The sequence below is a fragment of the Lepidochelys kempii genome, chromosome 10 (genome assembly GCF_965140285.1).
Source record: "Lepidochelys kempii isolate rLepKem1 chromosome 10, rLepKem1.hap1, whole genome shotgun sequence".
In the NCBI taxonomy this organism is placed as follows: domain Eukaryota; kingdom Metazoa; phylum Chordata; order Testudines; family Cheloniidae; genus Lepidochelys; species Lepidochelys kempii.
This window is the reverse complement of record NC_136389.1, coordinates 20,769,103-20,791,134: the sequence shown is the minus strand read 5'-3', so window position 1 is coordinate 20,791,134 and position 22,032 is coordinate 20,769,103. Positions and strand designations below refer to the sequence as shown.

At 38.8% G+C, this 22,032-nt stretch overlaps 1 protein-coding gene across 1 annotated transcript in view; it reads right to left on the bottom strand.

Annotated features, from left to right (window-relative positions):
• The window catches only part of SNX29 (sorting nexin 29), a 454,788-nt gene that overhangs the window by 244,536 nt on the left and 188,220 nt on the right, over positions 1-22,032 (bottom strand).

The window sequence follows — 22,032 nt, the reverse complement described above, 5'->3', positions numbered from 1 at the left end:
TAAATTCTCACAAAAGTAAGTGGTCAATAAGAGTCTTATATTTTATTAACTCAGCAGCTAACATAATAACTAATGCTAGAACATAGAATCTTCAATGAAGATTAGTGTACCCACTGGCAAAAGTCTCCTTCAGTGATTCATTTTTGTACCACTGCTCATGTGAAAGATATCCTCACCCTGGTTCACAACTAATCTTAAGTTTTTAGTTTTATTTTTTGAGGGGAGCTTTTTCAAATATACCACATTGCTGGTATTCCCTTCAGATGGTTTACATTGTGAAGAACTCTCTCTTTTAAAAAGAACACCTTCTTTACGATTAAAGTGATTGTTCCTCAAATATTAGCTCACTATGAATACATTCACACCACCAAATTTCCCTTTAAAATAGAATCATGCTAGGAGAAACACCCAGTGGAGAACATTTAATCTTTGAGAGGAGTATCTGCAAGAACATTTTGAGTTCCCAAAAAACTACTCATCATCAGCGTAGGAGGTTCAGAGATGCATATAAAAAGAAACAGTTCTTTAGTCTCCCTGTGAATTTGAACTTTCATGTGGTACCAACCTGTCTTCATTTTAAACTATTGATTTTCTCAGTTAAAAATACTTTTACGAAGTTCTTCCTTGTGGAATTCTATACTGCTGGTGGAGAATCATAACCTAAATTTCAATGTCACTCAGATGAACCTTTATAGCCCCTAATTACAGCATGGCAATAAGCCACCATTACTACTTCTGAATATTCAGTGCATGAAAAAGGGACAGTGGTCTGCATAAAATATTACAAAGGTACACAAAGTCTGTGTCTACCATTTAGTAACACACAGGCAAAGTAACAAAGTTTATTCCAATAAACTTTTTTCTTTTCAAAGTAAGGAAAAGCAATTTAGTAGAAACAGATTAGACACACCCTGTCATACTTCCAGAGAAGGGAATATAAAAGGATATAGTAAGAACAGAGGACGGTGGCCTCAGAGGTCCAAATGGTCTTTACTTGCAAATATTCTCAGTTTGTTGTGTCTAGTATGTTCATTTACATATCAGTAAGACCATGTACTCTTCAAATAGCAAATTCTGCAATGCAAAGAAGTACCCCTTACTTTAATTCTACATACATTTTTAGGAAGCTCTAATAGTAAGAAAAGTTGCAATAATGTAAGGGGTTTCAAATGCTTCAAGCAAAATAGCATTATAAAGGTTTTTGTAAAGTATGATACACAAATATCATAGGTCCTGAATATTTTCAATATTTTACATCATGTTTAATTTTTCTGTCTTTATTAGAAGAATAAAATCTGAAATACTTTTCTTTTGCAATATCTAATACATTACTTTCCTTTCTTTTTATGTCCTTGAAATATCTTTTATATTTCCCACTTAGACTGGATTAAAATGTAAATTCTAAAGCTCTCCAAACATTACAAGAAAGACAGCTGTAGATAAAAAGCCCTAGCAAAATGAAGTCATAATTAAGAGATATCCAGCAAACTGAAGAACTGAATTACCTGTCACACACTATCACAGGGCAAATTGATACACGTGTTGTTTGCTAAAATTACTTTTATTAGTAATTAAACTACTCAAATAGTTCTCTTGGAAAAGGAAATTTCAATATTACCAACATTCTGGATTAGAAAGAGTCTTTGACTAGATATATTTCAGAATTGTAACCTTTTACTTTAATTCCTTTAATATTTAACAATTTTGCCACTGAGAATTTAAAGTGACAGTGTTTTTAGATCACCACATTTGGCTTCCCTGAGTATGGTAGTAATCTAATAGGAAATCCTACAAGATTCTAAATATGTAGGTTGTTCATTCTGTAGCTCTGCCAGCCCAATACCAAATTTTAAAAATAGCAACTTTGACTTAGTTAACCATTGTCATAGGTGCTGGTGCATAAACAATGGTTTTCCATGTGTGGTATTTACATTTTATTCAATACACAGGAGTTTTAAAACACCATGACCAGGCAAAAACTCAAAACAGTTACTTCTGAAACTATGCCTAAAATTTTCAAATCTAGATTCCTAAACTAGGCACCTAATTAAAAGTAACCTGGTTTTCCAAAGATGCTGAACTATCCCAGTTCCAACTAATTTCAGTTCATAAGACTCCTATCTGCAGGACAGATATTGAAAATGATTTTATTGAGTTTTAGACACATAATTTAAATGTATTTTTAAGCACCACACAATTTGCTAATATTTACTCCAAGTGAAACAACTTTTAATAATTTATAATTTTTTTCCTGCGTAGAAAAATCCTTCAGCTCTATTTTATGAAGTTGAGGGGATGCTACTCCTCCTCCTGTTCAATGAGTGGATTTAGAGAATGCAGCATTATTTCACAGTATGATGATAAATCATTTTATGGCGGCTTCTAAATGGTTTTCTTATGCAATTGGCTGTTTAGACTAATGCACTAATCCACAACCTCGAACAACGTAGTTATACCTACCTAACCCCTCGTGTAGACAGCACTACGTCGATGGGAGAGCTTCCCCTATCAACATACCTACTGCCTCTCGGTGAGGTGGATTAACTATGCCGATAGGAGAAGCTCTCCCATCAGCATAGTAGCATCTTCATTAAAGTGCTGCAGCTGCACTGCTGTACATGAGGATGCAGGCTGAGTTTTTCCACTTACAGCAGAGAATCAGCCACTGATGCAGGAAGAACATAGCATTTACCCCTCAATACTTTAGTACTTGCTCTTTGATGAGAGAATGATTTTTTTAATTTTTACAGTTAAAGTGATTTAGTTTTGAGTTAAACATTTTTAAATGAGTCTTTAGCACCATGTATCAGACCACTTTTTGTTCTGAATGATCTTAATGGAACAACACAGACTGTTCATATTTTCCTTGCAGTTAAAACTCATTAAAATCTTATAGGTCATGTTTGAAGAACTTAGTCCAGGATTAATAGCATTTTTTGCTATTATTCATAACGGAAACATTATTCTTTACCTTGTGACATAGCGGGGTACAATCCAGACGGGGGGGGGGGCAGAGGGAGGGGGCTGTGTCACCCTTGCCCTGCAACCTGGGCTGCCTTGCAATGCCTTATTGTTGCAATGCCCAACCTGGCCCGCTCACAAACAGCTTGCCAGCAATCAAGTCACTCCCAGATGGGTCTGTGTTTACCTGCAGCCTGCCATTCACACCGTGGTTCTCACCAGCCTTGGGTTAAACTGTAGGGTGACCCTAACACACTCTCAGTCCCAGATTTTCATCCAAAAATGTATGTCTTGTATTGCCCAACCCTCTCTAGGACAATACATATATATTAAGTCAATTATTCCTGTAAACAGTGTTACCCAGATACTTTTACTTAAACACTGGATTAGATAAAATAATAAAACAAGTTTATTAACAACAAAGAGATAGATATTGAGAATAAGTAACAAGGTATAAAAGTCAGATGTAGACACAAGAAATATAAAGAGAAAATGCTTTCTAGTGCCTAATTTAACAAACTATATTAGATTCAAAGCAAAGTTTCTCACCACATGCTTCCAGCAGCATTAATGACCAAACTCTTCAGGTCAGGCCCCTGTCCCAGAGATAAATGGGTGTTTCCTTTGTCTTCTCAGAGACAGACAATGAGATAGAGAGGAAGAGAGAGAGGGGTGTGTTGGGATGCTTTTATAGTTTTTTAGCTCCTCTTTGAAAAGCATTTCCAGCTGAGAACTAGGAGACAAGGCAGGCTGCTGGAAGAAGTAGACTCCGTGCTGTATCTTTGCAAAGATGGAGATCTCTTTGTCCTGGCCCCCTTCCCTGCAAAAGACTGGCCACTAGATAATGGCCCATTAGCTTTGTTGACACCTGACCTGGGTGTCAGCTTGCCCTTTGTCTTTGAGAAACTTTGAGAACTTTAACCACTCCCCAGACTTATCTGTGAAGCACACTTCAGTCATGATTTCAGCTTATGTTCATAACTTTACATATAACACTGCTATATGCACTTTACCATTACACTAGTGATCAGCAAGTTATGAGTTTTCAAATGATACCTCACACAGCATACTTTATACAAAGATTATTACAATAGCATGTAGAGTGTGAACACAGGAGTGTATTCCATCACATACGCCCTGTTGAAGAAGAAAATATTTCTTCAGGTAATTCCACAAATAACTGACCACTTTCTGGCTACCATCTCTCATCGTTCTCAATGTGAGTAAAGTTAGAGGTTTCCTGCAGGAAGATGTCCCTTTTCAAAAATGGCCACTGTTCCAAAAATGGGAGCAAAGCCAAGCTGCCATTAGGAAAGCGAGGCCACCATTAATCGTAGCTTAATATTTTATATAAAAAGCCAAGTGAGTTTCTTTCTACAAGTGTGAAACTGTTAGAAATTTAGAACAGCTGGTATGAGCTCTCTCTCCCCCCATACTATGAAAGTGCTTTAAACTCTCCTGCAATATTATTTGAATACAGAACGATGTCAATTTGTCCTTCACTGTCTGATTAAGAACAAATTATTTAAGAATCTTTCAAGTGTCAGACAAATGAAATCAAATACATTGCAATAACCCCTAAAGGCATAATACTTCAGTAGTAGTTATAATTTTATCATTTGGCCAACATCAAATAATAATAATTAAACTAAAAGTTATCTTCAGTTTCAGCCTTAGGACAATTTTGTCATAAAGAGTCTGTAATCTACAGACAAGGAATTATTTTACTGCTGCAATAAATGACACTCCCAACCTAGGACAAAAAATTTAAGACTGTTTTCAAAATTCCAATTCTCTACTTATTTATCTACTATTCAAACAACTATAATCACATCCCATAAATATCCTTAAAGTGACTATTCATTAATTCCTTTTTGTTATTCCTTCTTTCTAGATACAAGAAACTGATTTTATTAACTACAAAACCAACAAAAAGAAAATACAGTACAGTCCTTTTCAATTCAAAACTGTATATTCGTAGATTACATATCAGAGTGTACGATAAACCCTCCTGTGTCAGGTGTATACAATATAATCTATATTATCAAAAATGATTTCTCATACACAAAGCAGGTCACAAAGATTTCAGATCAGCACCCAGGAGGCCAGTCAGTGTGTTCATAGGTCCTTCTCTGTGCTACTGAAATAATACATTTACATGCAGATAAAATGGCCTTTGAATTATTTCTTTAATGTACTCAGCATCAACATGGTTCCTCCTCCTCCACAACCAATTAATACATTTGGATACCATATATATTTTTAATATATTTTCTGTACAAAATTAAAGGAAATTCTCACTAATCATTTGTATTTTCTTTTTTCATTTGTGTCTTACAATTTGTACAGACAAGACTACAGAATGGTGTTGCACAGTGTTAATATGTGAAACCCTACGGTGACAGGTTCTGTACCTGAACAGCTAAAGATAAAGTTCACAGGCTTCCCAAAATCAACTCTTTGGGGTTCCCAGGTATATTTCAGGAGTCCTGGTTTAATCAGAGTAACCAACGGTTGGGAAAACCACTGGCTGCTGCATCCTTCCATTTATCCTCATAGCCAGAAAAGTCTAAAATGAAAATATACCAAGCAGCAAACAGAGCTGTGCTTATGTTTCCTCAAAGCTCCTGAACCTGGCTTCTGATCAGCAAATCCCATCTCACTCCTTTGGGAATGACACAGCCCTATAAGGTGCTGAGGCTAGCTATTATCAACCTCAACTCATTAGGTCCCAGTTAGGACTGCCTCCCTAAGGTGACTACGTGAATCTTTTTAGGGAGTGAAAACCACAGACCGTCATCTGGCTCAATGGATCCTCTTTATACAGCCACTACTGAGGCAGGTGCAGCAAGATAAGGAGGTCCCGTACGGGGACACCAAAAGATATGACACCATCATACCCCCTTTGAGGGCACACATGGTAACCACAGGCCATATTTACGGTGTACATGTAGGGTGAAATCCTAGCCCTAATGATGACAATGAGAGTTTTGTCTTTGACTTCAGTGGGTCCTGGATCTCACCTCCAGTACCTAACATTGATGTTCCTCATTTTAGATAAGGTCTGTCTTCAGGTGTGTATAGGAACTGGAGATGTCAGCTTCAGGGAATTCTAAAGTGCATGCATCATAAGCATCAGCAGGAGGCACTTCTCTAGTAGTCTGCAAGGAAACCATACTGCTCCTGCCTCAACCTGCAAAAGTGAGAGCATGAGCAGTTCTATCCATACATAGTCTTATACACTGGTCCAAACAGGAGACCTCTGGTGTGTTCATTCAAAATCAACACTCAAGTACACAGCTATCTGAAGCTTTCCTCTTGGCTTTGTCGACACAGGGAAAATGTATTGTGTTAAAAAACATGGTTATTACCTTAGGAGATTAACCACAACATGTGTTTGTGACTTGTAATACATATATGTGTTAATCTCCTAATATGTGTTAGGAGATTAACCACAACATGACTGTCCAAAGTTGTGTTTAAAATCATATTAGTCAAAACATTTTAACACAATGCATTTTCTAAGGGTAGACATAGTCTGTAAGTAATGGCAGGATGTTTTTTGGATTTTTCCATGAAACCACAAAGAAATTTCACAAAAATGAAAGACCTGTAGTATAAATGAAATATTTGCAACAAAGCCTCATGAATTCAGCGTCTGCCGAGATTAGAATCAATTTCACAGGGATCTTACGTGAAAACAATTAAAGGTCTCTAAGTTTGTATATTAATTGCCAACAAAAGCAAACAATTTAAAAACCTCCCTACTCATAGGAGAAGGATTTATTTAAAAAAGAAAATGGCATAAGGTGGGTAAAGTTTCCAAATAAACTTCCACAAAAATAAAATTAGCAAGAACTGAAAAACTACAAGGGGGTTGGCCACAGGGAAAAGAAAGCAAGATTTAGTTTGGGGTGGGAAAGACTTCAAGAGAGAAAAACAAGTATAACTGTTCTTAGTGGCACTTAGTCAAGCACACTCATCCTCACTGCTGTAAGAGACAGTCACCACTGTCATAACAGTACTGTTGACAAGAATGGTTCTAGCCTTGAAAGCACTTCTTGACAATGGCTGGCAGTTCTCTATGGAGCACGTGTGAGTGGTTATACAGATGCCCGCTAGTGCTCATTATTTGTATTGTGGATTCTTGGTACCTCGGACAGCTGGTGTTTGCCTTGAACTTGACTTTTTAAAGAACACTTTATACTATTGATTGCATGCTGTTTTCCATGGGTTGCTGTATCTATTCTTTCATTTTCCTGATATATATAATTACATAGCGTTTGCCGTCACATACTTTAGATGCTATATGCAACATTCCAGATTGCAGAAACGTAATACATCATTTATTGGTGTTCCAGATATCATTATGATTCAAATAATATTATGATTAAACATAAGACGTCCATGATACATCCATTTATCCATTGTTCTGTGTGTCTTTGGTAATCTGCCTCAATCATGGCAGCTGTAGATAAAGTTTTTTGGGGGGTTATTTACTTTATATTGAAAAGTGCTCTCAGACATTACATAAACTAATGACTGAAACTCCAGCAGTCCGTACCACCATGAAGAAAATTTAGCCCATCTATGAAATTAGCCCCTCAACTGTTAATTCAATTACCTTTATTTTATCACTGTTCAATAAAAGACCCAAATTCTGCTTCAAAATTTATGACTAAAATAACTGAACCTAAAAACCTCTCAATGCCAACTGGTAAAGGACTCACTGTTCTGTAACAGTAACTCCTGGCAGACCTGACAAACTCACTACACTCAACATATTGTTTTTGCAGTATTTATCTAAAGAAGGTCAAGTGAGGTATCTAATAAAAGCTTATGTGATACCAATTCTAATAATCATTGTGAGATGTACATACGGATTATATTTAAGGAGTTGTGTAAGTGTACTGTTTTGCATATGGAGTCAACCCAGGACGTGAAGGCAACTTGGATCCAGAACAAATTGAAGGGAACCAGAGGTCTTGTAACTCTTCACTGAAGAAGAAGGCCTTTGAATAGCAAGGGATGTTCATGAATGCTTGGATCCTTGTTGACTGAAAATCAGCTAGTTCTAGAAAAGACTGAATCCTTGGGGGAAAATCTATTGTATTACTGTAGACCCAGGTTTCATTATATTTTTGTTTTATAAGTAACCATTTCTGTTTCCATTACCCTTATTCACTCTTCCTTAAATCTTAACCTTTGATAATAAACGTAGATTCCTTTCACTATAATTGTATGTCAGTGTTGTGATATTATAAAGGACCTGATCCTGAGTTGTACCAGTCAAGCTGCGAGTATACAGGTCCCTTGGGGACAGTAAACCTGGTAATTTCTGTGAGCATCAAGTGACAGGGGCAGGATACTACAGGCGGACGCTTTCAGAAATGCTTGGGGACTGGGGTATACCTACTGTGAACCTCTAAAGCAAATGAAGGGCTGGCAGAGTTCCTGGGGAGACTGTTTGGGTGGCTAACAGACTTGACTGGATGTCATTTCCCTGACACCACCACCACAAGCAAATATTCCTCTTGCTGGATGTGGGGGCAACAAGATGACTCACAGTTGTGGGCAGCCCAAGACAGCATCACAATGACCAATAAGTTCATTTACTGATACAAATATCTTATCTATCCTTTAGAAAGAAACAAGGAAGAAAATGTATCCATTCATACTGAAAATTTAGGAGGTAAAAAGCAGCACAGGGATTTACTTCAAGAGGGAATACCAATATATTAGCACCACAAACTAGCTTTCTCTTCAAAACAAAGTATATGCATACATTACATCGTCAAAGCCGCACAATCATAAAACAGCTTATTTAGGAAAGAATATTCAGAATAACAATTGACATGTATTTGACTAAAGTTTTAAAGTAATAAAAGACCTATTACTGTGAACTGAATTACTTCAAGTTAGGTTATTTTTTCCTGGTTGTCTGTTGATAGGTTTATTTGCTTTTTTATTGTCTTGAACCAAAAACTAAACTGGAAGCTGGGCTTCAGACTGGAGCATAATTAGCGGCTGCCAAAAACAGAAGAGCTGAGATATGATAATCAGTAAGAGTGATGGAAGTAATAATCTTATTTCATAAATGAAAATTTAACAAAATAATAGTTAAAACTGTTTTCAAGTCTATTTTTGATCTAAAGCCCATTGAGGTTCATGGAAAGACTCACTGACTACAAATCGACTTTAAATCAGGCTCTTCAAAAGTATTTTTTCACTGTGTTAACACACATGCCAACCATTTGTCCACTCTATGTTACAAATTAGAAATGGGCTAAGTCTGGAACCCAAATCAGAATCCCTAAGAAGCTCAAGAGATAAGCAGGGCAGATTTAAATCACCAGATCTGAACCCACCCCTACAATTTCAGTTCCAGGTGTGGTATTAAACTAATCTGGATGTAAATATTATTCCCTTGGCCCATCCATAAATCACAAAACAGCACTACATAACCCCACAGCAAGACTTTAAACATAAAGAAAAGGAGTACTTGTGGCACCTTAGAGACTAACCAATTTATTTGAGCATGAGCTTTCGTGAGCTACAGCTCACTTCATCAGATGCATGCCGTGGAAACTGCAGCAGACTTTATATACACACAGAGAATATGAAAAAATACCTCCTCCCACCCCATTGTCCAGCTGGTAATAGCTTATCTAAAGTGATCGTCAGGTGGGCCATTTCCAGCACAAATCCAGGTTTTCTCACCCTCCACCCCCCCCACACAAATTCACTCTCCTGCTGGTGATAGCCCATCCAATCTTGAAAACAAACGTGAAAACAATTAAAGGTCTCTAAGTTTGTATATTAATTGCCAACAAAAGCAAACAATTTAAAAACCTCCCTACTCATAGGAGAAGGATTTATTTAAAAAAGAAAATGGCATAAGGTGGGTATCCAATCTTGGATGGGCTATCACCAGCAGGAGAGTGAATTTGTGTGGGGGGGTGGAGGGTGAGAAAACCTGGATTTGTGCTGGAAATGGCCCACCTGACGATCACTTTAGATAAGCTATTACCAGCTGGACAATGGGGTGGGAGGAGGTATTTTTTCATATTCTCTGTGTATATATAAAGTCTGCTGCAGTTTCCACGGCATGCATCTGATGAAGTGAGCTGTAGCTCACGAAAGCTCATGCTCAAATAAATTGGTTAGTCTCTAAGGTGCCACAAGTACTCCTTTTCTTTTTGCGAATACAGACTAACACGGCTGTTACTCTGAAACTTTAAACATAATGATTACAGGCCCTTCTAAATACAGCGGTAATCAGTTTTAGTAGTGGTGCAGTCTTAGGAATGTGAGAAATTACTTCAAGACATACCTGAGCAATTTATCCTATGCCTCTCAAATTTACCAGACATATCACCTACACACACATACACATGCCATTATTTTATATATAAAACAGATACCAGAAGCCATCCTATACATTGTATTGTAAAGTTTAAGGAATAGCCGAAGTGTTCACAGCAACATTATTGTTCACACATACCAATATTTTGTCGGGAACTTTCAGAAAAGATCATTTTAAATGACAGGTTTCAGAGGAACAGCCGTGTTAGTCTGTATTCGCAAAAAGAAAAGGAGGACTTGTGGCACCTTAGAGACTAACCAATTTATTTGAGCATGAGCTTTCGTGAGCTACAGCTCACTTCATCAGATGTTTACCGTGGAAACTGCAGCAGACTTTATATACACACAGAAATCATGAAACAATACCTCCTCCCACCCCACTGTCCTGCTGGTAATAGCTTATCTAAAGTGATCAACAGGTGGGCCATTTCCAGCACAAATCCAGGTTTTCTCACCCTCCACCCCCCCACACAAATTCACTCTCCTGCTGGTGCTAGCCCATCCAAAGTGACAACTCTTTACATAATCAAGTCGGGCTATTTCCTGCATAGATCAAGGTTTTCTCACATCCCCCCCACCCCCATACACACACAAACTCACTCTCCTGCTGGTAATAGCTCATCTAAACTGACCATTCTCCAGGTTTAAATCCAAGTTAAACCAGAACATCTGGGGGGGGGGGGTAGGAAAAAACAAGAGGAAACAGGCTACCTTGCATAATGACTTAGCCACTCCCAGTCTCTATTTAAGCCTAAATTAATAGTATCCAATTTGCAAATGAATTCCAATTCAGCAGTTTCTCGCTGGAGTCTGGATTTGAAGTTTTTTTGTTTTAAGATAGCGACCTTCATGTCTGTGATTGCGTGACCAGAGAGATTGAAGTGTTCTCCGACTGGTTTATGAATGTTATAATTCTTGACATCTGATTTGTGTCCATTTATTCTTTTACGTAGAGACTGTCCAGTTTGACCAATGTACATGGCAGAGGGGCATTGCTGGCACATGATGGCATAGATCACATTGGTGGATGTGCAGGTGAACGAGCCTCTGATAGTGTGGCTGATGTTATTAGGCCCTGTGATGGTGTCCCCTGAATAGATATGTGGGCACAATTGGCAACGGGCTTTGTTGCAAGGATAAGTTCCTGGGTTAGTGGTTCTGTTGTGTGGTATGTGGTTGTTGGTGAGTATTTGCTTCAGGTTGCGGGGCTGTCTGTAGGCAAGGACTGGCCTGTCTCCCAAGACTTGTGAGAGTGTTGGGTCATCCTTTAGGATAGGTTGTAGATCCTTAATAATGCGTTGGAGGGGTTTTAGTTGGGGGCTGAAGGTGACGGCTAGTGGCGTTCTGTTATTTTCTTTGTTAGGCCTGTCCTGTAGTAGGTAACTTCTGGGAACTCTTCTGGCTCTATCAATCTGTTTCTTTACTTCTGTAGGTGGGTATTGTAGTTGTAAGAAAGCTTGACAGAGATCTTGTAGGTGTTTGTCTCTGTCTGAGGGGTTGGAGCAAATGCGGTTGTATCGCAGAGCTTGGCTGTAGACGATGGATCGTGTGGTGTGGTCAGGGTGAAAGCTGGAGGCATGCAGGTAGGAATAGCGGTCAGTAGGTTTACGGTATAGGGTGGTGTTTATGTGGCCATTGTTTATTAGCACTGTAGTGTCCAGGAAGTGGATCTCTTGTGTGGACTGGACCAGGCTGAGGTTGGTGGTGGGATGGAAATTGTTGAAATCATGGTGGAATTCCTCAAGGGCTTCTTTTCCATGGGTCCAGATGATGAAGATGTCATCAATATAGCGCAAGTAGAGTAGGGGCTTTAGGGGACGAGAGCTGAGGAAGCGTTGTTCTAAATCAGCCATAAAAATGTTGGCATACTGTGGGGCCATGCGGGTACCCATAGCAGTGCCGCTGATCTGAAGGTATACATTGTCCCCAAATGTGAAATAGTTATGGGTAAGGACAAAGTCACAAAGTTCAGCCACCAGGTTAGCCGTGACATTATCGGGGATAGTGTTCTTGACGGCTTGTAGTCCATCTTTGTGTGGAATGTTGGTGTAGAGGGCTTCTACATCCATAGTAGCCAGGATGGTGTTATCAGGAAGATCACCGATGGATTGAAGTTTCCTCAGGAAGTCAGTGGTGTCTCGAAGGTAGCTGGGAGTGCTGGTAGCGTAGGGCCTGAGGAGGGAGTCTACATAGCCAGACAATCCTGCTGTCAGGGTGCCAATGCCTGAGATGATGGGGCGCCCAGGATTTCCAGGTTTATGGATCTTGGGTAGTAGATAGAATATCCCAGGTCGGGGTTCCAGGGGTGTGTCTGTGCGGATTTGATCTTGTGCTTTTTCAGGAAGTTTCTTGAGCAAATGCTGTAGTTGCTTTTGGTAACTCTCAGTGGGATCATAGGGTAATGGCTTGTAGAAACTCGTGTTGGAGAGCTGCCGAGCAGCCTCTTGTTCATATTCCGACCTATTCATGATGACAACAGCACCTCCTTTGTCAGCCTTTTTGATTATGATGTCAGAGTTGTTTCTGAGGCTGTGGATGGCATTGCGTTCCGCATGGCTGAGGTTATGGGGCAAGTGATGCTGCTTTTCCACAATTTCAGCCCGTGCACGTCGGCGGAAGCACTCTATGTAGAAGTCCAGTCTGCTGTTTCGACCTTCAGGAGGAGTCCATCTAGAATCCCTCTTTCTGTAGTGTTGGCAGGGAGACCTCTGTGGATTAGTATGTTGTTCAGAGGTATTTTGGAAATATTCCTTGAGACGGAGACGTCGAAAATAGGATTCTAGGTCACCACAGAACTGTATCATGTTCGTGGGGGTGGAGGGGCAGAAGGAGAGTCCCCGAGATAGAACAGCTGCTTCTGCTGGGCTGAGAGTATAGTTGGATAGGTTCACAGCCTATTTTTCTGCTAACTGAGTCCCAGCATCAGTGATTTTGAAAAAATAACTGGACGAAGAAAAAAATCTGACCAGAGATGAGTGTATTAGCAAATGGATGATTAATTACGTGCATTGAATGATGGGACTGGAAGGGACCTCAAGAGGTCATCTAGTCCAGTCCCCTGCACTCATGGCAGGACTAAGTATTATTTAGACCATCCCTGACAGCTGTTTGTCTAACCTGCTCTTAAAAAATCTCCAATGATGAAGATTCTACAACCTCCCTAAGCAATTTATTCCAGTGCTTAACCATCTTGACAGTTAGGAAGTTTTTTCTAACGTCCAACCTAAACCTCCCTTGCTGCAATTTAAGCCCATTGCTTCTTGCCCTATCCTCAGTGGTTAAGAACAACACTTTTTCTCCCTCCTCCCTGTAACAACCTGTTATGTACTTGTAAACTGTTATGTTCCCTCTCAGTCTAAACAAACCCAATTTCTAAAATCTTCACCCATAGACCATGTTTTCTAGACCTTTAATCATTTTTGTTGCTCTTGTCTGGACTTGCTCCAATTTGTCCACATCTTTTCCGAAATATAGCGCCCAGAACTGGACACTATACTCCAGTTGAGGCCTAATCAGTGCGGAGTAGAGCAGAAGAATTACTTCTCATTTCTTGCTTACTACACCCCTGCTAATACATCCCCACTGTATTTTCCACTGAATGCATCCGATGAAGTGAGCTGTAGCTCACAAAAGCTTATGCTTAAATAAATTTGTTAGTCTCTAAGGTGCCACAAGTACTCCTTTTCTTTTTGCGGATACAGACTAACACGGCTGCTACTCTGAAACCTAACTTGTCTAAGTAATTTTTAACTTGTTATTTCTCTATTTTAGCCTCTGATTCTTCTTGGTGAAAACTGAAACGAAGAAGCCATTAAGCACCTCTGCCATTTCCACATTTTCTGTTATTGTTCCCCCCATTAACGGGCCTACCCTGTCCTTGGTCTTCCTCTTTCTTCTAATGTATTTGTAGAGTATTTTCTTTTTACCTTTTGTGTCTCTAGCCAGTTTGATCACTTGATGATTACCTGTTCTGTTCATTCCCTCTGGGGTACCTGGCTTTGGCCACTGTCAGAAAACAGGATACTGGGCTAGATGAACCTTTGGTCTGATCCAGTATGGCCGTTCTTATGTTTTTATGTTGTTGGATAATCTGTGCCCTGCTGAGTTATTTTCCAAACAGATGTCTAAGTAAAGTCCCCCATCACCACCAAGTCCTGTGCTTTGAATGATTTGGTTAGTTGTTTAAAAAAGCCTTATCCACCTCTTCTTAGTTAGGTGATTAGGTGGTCTGTGGTAGACCTCTACCATGACATCACCCTTGGTTTTTTACCCCTTTTATTCTTTCCCGGAGACTTTCAACAAGTCTGTCTCCTATTTCAATCTCAACCTCAGTCCAAATGTAGACATTTTTAATATACAAGGCAACACCTCCTCCTTTTTTTCCCTGCCTGTCCTTCCTGAGCAACCTGTACCCTTCTATACCAATATTCCAGTCACGCGTATTATCCAAACAAGTCTCTACAATGCCAACTATGTCATAGTTGTGCTTATTTACTAGCATTTACAGTTCTTCCTGCTTATTCCCCATACTTCATGCATTAGTATATAGACATCTAAGATGCTGATTTAATTCCCCCCCCCCCCAGTTCCATCTTGTCTCTCCCTTATCCCTGCTATAACAGCCCATGTTCCCCATAAATGATGACCCAGACTTGAAGAAGAGCTCTGGGTAAGCTTGAAAGATTGTCTTTCTAACCAACAGAAGTTGGTCCAATAAAAGATATTGGCTCATCCACCTTGACCCATGGATATGTTATTTTAAAAAATAATAATTTTGACAGGAAAGAGAACTAAAGAACTTAATTGAAAAATTCTACTAATTAAAAACCTAGTTATTCAAATAAAAATATTCCCTGTATTATTTGCAAAGTTCCATTACTAATAGAAAGCCAGTCTATGAAACTATCATTTATTAGAAAGAACTCTATCAGCACAAAGATCGATACTTGTTTGACAAGAACACTGAAAGCTGACAGACAACTCCATTTTCACAAGACTGCACTATTTCATTATTATATGAAAAAATGTAGAGGCCAAGCATACGGAAACTGTTCCAAGACATAAATGTATTCTTTTTATATAATTTTTGAATAATAACATAAAAACGGCCATACTGGATCAGACCAGTGGTCCACCTAGCCCAGTATCCTGTCTTTCGACAGGGGCCAATGCCAGGTACTTCACAGGGAATGATCAGAACAGGCAATTGAGTGATCCATCCCATCATCCTCTCCCAGCTTCTGGCAAGCAGAGGTTAGGGACACACAGAGCATAGTGTTGCATCTCTGACCATCCTGGCTAATAGCCATTGATGGACCTATCCTCCGTGAACTTATCTAGTTCTTTTTTGAACCCTGTTGTTTTAGCTCTCACAGCACCCTTTTGAAACAAGTTCCATAGGTTAACTGTATGTTGTGTGAAGAAGTACTTCCTTTCATTTGTTTTAAACCTGCTGCATATTGATTTCATTGGGTGGACACCTAGTTCTTGTGTTATGTGAAGGAGTAAATAACATTTCCATATTCACTTTCTCCACGTCGTTCAAGATTTTATAGACCTCTATCATATCACCTCTTAGTAGTGTCTTTTCCAAGCTGAAAAGTCCCAGTCTTTTTAATCTCTCCTCGTACAGAAGCTGTTCCATACCCATAATCATTTTTGTTGCCCTTCTCTGTATCTTTTCCAATTCTAATATACCTTTTTTGAGATGAGGCAACCAGACCTGCAAACAGTATTCAAGATGTGGGTATACCATGGATTTATATAGAGGCATTAAGATATTTTCCGTCTTATTATCTATCCCTTTCCTAATGGTTCCTAACATTCTGTTAGCTTTTTTGACTGCCACACATTGAGCGTATTTCAGAGAACTATCCACAATGACTCCAAGATCTCTTTCTGAACTTAATACAGCTTAAACACCTTGACTAATTTGAAATGAAATTAATGAGAAACTAGAAGTTAAAATTCAGACTGAAACAAGAAAGCAGTTCAAATACAAATACCAGCACAATTCTGAGGCCTCAGGATCCAACTGACAAAGTACTTAATTATGCTAAAAAAAGGCACGAAAGATGTAAAAATTGACATACGACAGTTAAACCAAAACATTCAACATTTGGTTTAACATCATGTAATTGTAAAATAACTTTCACAGATATTGTCTCAAATGTTTCAAACAAGTTGACTTTGAAAATACAGCCAGATAATTTGTCAGGAATTTGAAAACTCAAACTTAGCCTTTTTTTTCCCATAGATGTCAAATCTCATAAAAATCTAAATATTCATAAATGAACTCTTATTCTCATCTGTCGAGTATTTTTATTAGAATAGAGTAATTAAAATATTGGGTTCACGTGATCAGCATGTGGAAGTTCCGAGTGGAAGAAAGTTATCAAATCTCACATTCTAAGTGTCTGGAAATCAACTCTTTAGGCATGAAAAACAAGTATAATGCAATTTTAGTACTTATATTTAACTTTAAATGTTTGAGGGAAAGACATGGTAAAGTATTACACAAAGCCCTCTGAGAAACTCAGAAAAGGAACTCAAAGCTTTTGGGGAAACTGAGTTCTAAAACCCGAGCACTGTATTTCACCAGACATTTTTAGGTATAAAAGATAATAACTGGCTCCCAAACATGCCTTTGCATATGTGTCAAGGTTCCTCCCCCACTCTGAACTCCAGGGTACAGATGTGGGGACCTGCATGAAAAACCTCCTAAGCTTATCTTTACCAGCTTAGGTCAAAACTTCCCCAAGGTACAAAATATTCCACCCTTTGTCCTTGGATTGGCCGCTACCACCACCAAACTAATACTGGTTACTGGGGAAGAGCTGTTTGGACACGTCTTTCCCCCCAAAATACTTCCCAAAACCTTACACCCCACTTCCTGGACAAGGTTTGGTAAAAAGCCTCACCAATTTGCGTAGGTGACTACAGACCCAGACCCTTGGATCTGAGAACAATGAAAAAGCATTCAGTTTTCTTACAAGAAGACTTTTAATAAAAATAGAAGTAAATAGAAATAAAGAAATCCCCCCTGTAAAATCAGAATGGTAGATACCTTACAGGGTAATTAGATTCAAAACATAGAGAACCCCTCTAGGCAAAACCTTAAGTTACAAAAAAGATACACAGACAGAAATAGTTATTCTATTCAGCACAGTTCTTTTCTCAGCCATTTAAAGAAATCATAATCTAACACTTACCTAGCTAGATTACTTACTAAAAGTTCTAAGACTCCATTCCTGGTCTATCCCCGGCAAATACAGAATATAGACAGACACACAGACCCTTTGTTTCTCTCCCTCCTCCCAGCTTTTGAAAGTATTTTGTCTCCTCATTGGTCATTTTGGTCAGGTACCAGCGAGGTTACCTTTAGCTTCTTAACCCTTTACAGGTGAGAGGAGCTTTCCCCTGGCCAGGAGGGATTTCAAAGGGGTTTACCCTAACCTTAATATTTATGACAATATGCTACAAAGGCCCAGGAGACATGGATATTCTCCACCCATTCTGGCTCTCCTCCATAAAGAAGTCATTCCACAAACCTTCCAGGACTACAGTAACTACAGAGGGCATTCCAGGGATCAGGGAACTGTGGTCCACAGTTTCAGTGCACAGAGCCTCTGTCAAAGCAATGGGTCTATCCCCTTTATTTCCCATTTCCTGACAGAAATAATCTGCATCAGGAAATAGAAAGCCCAATTTTAATTATTGAGTCTTTAGCAGCATCTTCGTAAGACACATTAGGGGCATCTTGAGCAAATTTTTCCGCATAAGTTATAATTTAAATGTGATGAAATGCAAGTTTAAACCATGAATAAAATCAATCATGAATAAGGCCCTAAATTGTACAAGCCTGAAACTGCAAGGAAAGCTGAATTCTGTTCTCTGTAATTAGACATACTTAAGAAAAGTCACCGAAAAATTAGTGTGTCAAATATTTTTTTTTCCAATTTTCCATTATGAGTGCTCATCTCTTCATTTCAGGAAATGTTCATTACTAGTCTATAGCGACAAAAAGAAAGACATTGTAAACAATAGTGTCCCTTATGGATATCAACCCAGCCACAGATCTTGTTTTTGTTTGCACATCCTGAACATCAGTCACAGCTGTTTTTTGTTTTGTTAACTAATCCCTAGCAATGCCAGCTCTGCTAGGACAGCAAATGTTCAGTGACTATTTATTTTGAGGGTAATTGTGATGCAGGCTATAGGGAGTTTACATTTCCCAGTAGGAAATGTAAGGTGGAAAAACTTCTGGAGCAGATGAAATTATTTAAACAAATCCTTCAAAACCAATGCAAATCAAAACACTCATGTTTATTCCTTATGTTCAACAAAATGACATTAACAGCACAAAGCAAAACGTGTCTTACCTGTGCATTTAAACTTGTTTAATTGTTCATGGACTTGCATTATAAATATCTCTAGAGTCCATTTTCCTCTGAATACAGGACAAGGTAAAATTTGAATCTGGTCCCATGTTATATGAGATTGACTAACTAAGAGCCAAATGAAAGGGGACAAACTTTGCTCAATGTTACCCAAACACTCTGTCAACAACTCAAAATATTAGGGGCTTTGGGACTGATCTCAGATTTTTGCATTCGAAGAAATCATGGTACCAAGAATGATGTTCTTTATGTGGCTCTTTCTAGAAAGAGCCATAGAATTTTTTTAGTGTAGAATTTATGCAAAAATAAAACATGTCTTAATAAATATTCATAATGTTTAAAGCATGAAAAGTGTTTCTAATAAGTTTAATATGGAATTTTATTAAATCAACTTTCTACTGCTTTTTTGTAGTCTTCATTATATGTTTATACATTTCTTTTGTTAAATCAATCCATTCATAAAACAGCAATAAAGAATAATAGAGGGCATCTGAATAAAACTCCATTACAAATGATAAGAAGAAATTCAGATCATTTTAATAATAAACGGTGATAATATGCACTCAAGAGATATCACTAACAAAACTCTCCATAATGGAAAACCATGAAGAAACAACTTTGGATATTACATTCTATTACATGAACATTTCAGCTCAGCTTCTGTTATACCCATTTTTAATATTTCATCAGCAATCAAGTCTTATCTCATATTGCTTTAGAGACTGCAGGATCCTGATCATCTGGTGACAAGTTCATGGGGGGGTCTCTGACCTGATGTGAAATGTTCCACCAGCCACATGGGTCCTGCAAGCAGTGTGCTTATAGCTCTGGATTACCTTAATCTGGTCATGCCAACAGACCCTTTCCTTCCCCCCAGTTCCTGCTCCATAACACTGCCATAGCAGCATTCAGGAGTGTTCCCCTTCCTACTCCTCAACTTGACAATAGAATGGGCCCATGTAAAAAGTGACAGCAGAGTTGGTACCCTGCACTTGTTGAGGGAAAAAGCAAGGGGCAGTGTCAGTAACAGCACCTGGATTATTATAGAGTCACGTCCCCACTTTTGGCATGTGAATATATTAATACATCATCCTACAATGGGCATAAAGTCAGGCTGCCTGCATTAGATATGGTTTGCAGCTAGGCTTTACAATGGAGCAGGTGTGTCTGCAATTCTACAGAAGCAGAGGAATTCTGAGAGACTAGGTATTGGCAGCACTGTATGGAAACTTCGTAGTGTCATCAGCAAATCCTGAACCTCTGGGAGAACAACATAGCAGCTGAGACCAGGTTGTTTTTTTAATGTTTATCAAGACATTTTACCTGGATTCTTTACTAAAACATGCACCTCAGACAGGTTTGGCAACAGAAAAAGGCCAGATAAACCCATAAAAGGGCATACCATTTGAGAAAGTGGCGACCAAACATAAAAGGATTACTTGTAGTTGTCCAAACATGTTTTCGAAGGATAGTAACCAGCTGTTCAAAGAATGGACTATTTTTGTCAATATTGTCCCTACAGCTAGATAAGAGTTTGATTATCCAAGAGGTTTGAGTAGATGGGGATACACGTAGCCTCCCTCAAGTAAATGAAGCATAGTCAAAGATGCAGATTTAAGGTGACTTTGGAATGTTTAGGTAGAGGCAGAGGTATACTGCAATGCTTAATTAATATTTTAAGGGATGTATGTGTTTGACCTTAGAGTTTAACTTTTTTGTTTTTTTGTCTGTGAATTTCATTTTTATTGAAACTTATAACAAACATTATGTCTCTAACCCTTTTTTTTTTTTTTTTAATAATAAGCTCAATAGCCTTCAAAGGTGGAGCTCATGAGTAAGGCTAAGATTTTGTCATGGATATTGTTAGTAGAAGTCAGGGACAGGTCATGGACAATAATAAAAAATTCAGGGAAGCCTGTGACTCGTCCCTGACTTCTACTAACAATATCCGTGACAAAACGGGGAGCCTGGGCTCCAGGGTTCCCCTCCGGTGGAGGCTCTGAGCTGGGGGGGTCCCCCCGTCGCCCGCAGTGGCCGGAAACTGGGGGGGTCCCCCTGCCGCAAGGCGGCAAGGGTACCCCATGGCTCCTTGCCTCCACAGGTGGCTGGTGACCTGCAGCTCCCAGCCAGAGCTGGCTGAAATCACGGAGGTCTTCAGAAGTCATGGATTCCATGACTTCCATGACTAAATTGCAGCCTTACTCATGAGTATCACAAGCTTTGTCAATACAGTTACATCAGCAGAGCTTCTAACGTCCATCAGTCATTTCTGTATTAACATCACATCCATGGAACTCAACAATATACATCAATGCAGCACTAACAGAATATGCTACAGTTCTGCAACATCAATTAGGAGATGTTAAGAGTCCTCCGGGAAGTTACAAGTTTCACAAGATACGCTATTGGAACTTTTAAGCTCCAGAAAGTCTCAAGAAAGGTAAAAGCGCAGCTGGCACAGGCAACAAAGCTTATAATTTTATGAGATCTTGAAGTGGAGATTGTAACTTACATTGTAACTTACATAAGGCCTGAAACCTGTGGCTCATGACAGTTACAAACTCAGCAAGCAACACTGGCAGCAATTGTAACAATTGTGGACACTGTTTTACTCAGGATGACCCTCAAATAAGTTATTGGTGTCTGAGGAGATTCCAAGTACTACAGGCTAGTTCCAAAATTAACAGTGTAATTAAATATCTTTTTAACATGGAAAGTAAACAAAACCAACATTGTCCACAATTTTTTTAAACTGAGAACAAGTATATATGATACATTTGAAACTGGTAAAGTGTAACTCTATTTTGGTACTAGAGTGTGGATGTTAAGAATACTTTTCCCAAAAGGAAAAAAAAGTTAGTTCTCAAAATTTCCATGGCTAAAAATTATAGCTTCTTCAATCAACTTACAACTTTTGAAATAAACAGTTCAAAGCATTAGAAATATCAGACTGCTTCTTTAAAGAATTAAAGGGAGACACCAAAATTCAGGCTAAGAATGGAAATTGTCTTTCACCTTGAACTATTAAGTCACTGCTATTATCTACATAATAAAATTCCAGGATTGTCGACCTGTGTGTCACTCTGAAGCCTAGACTGTCTGTGGAGTCATTGTGAAGAAATGGAAACAGCTATGTGGTTTAGAACTCGTTTTGTTCAGATTATCACAAGGCTGAATCATTACTGGGATTTGCAGTCTGTTACCATCCAAATTTTTAAATTCTCAGCCATTTTGACTTTATGAATTACAGCTGTGCAACAGCAAGGTCTGTATCTATGTCATGCCAAGAGTCCCAGACCATTGCGAT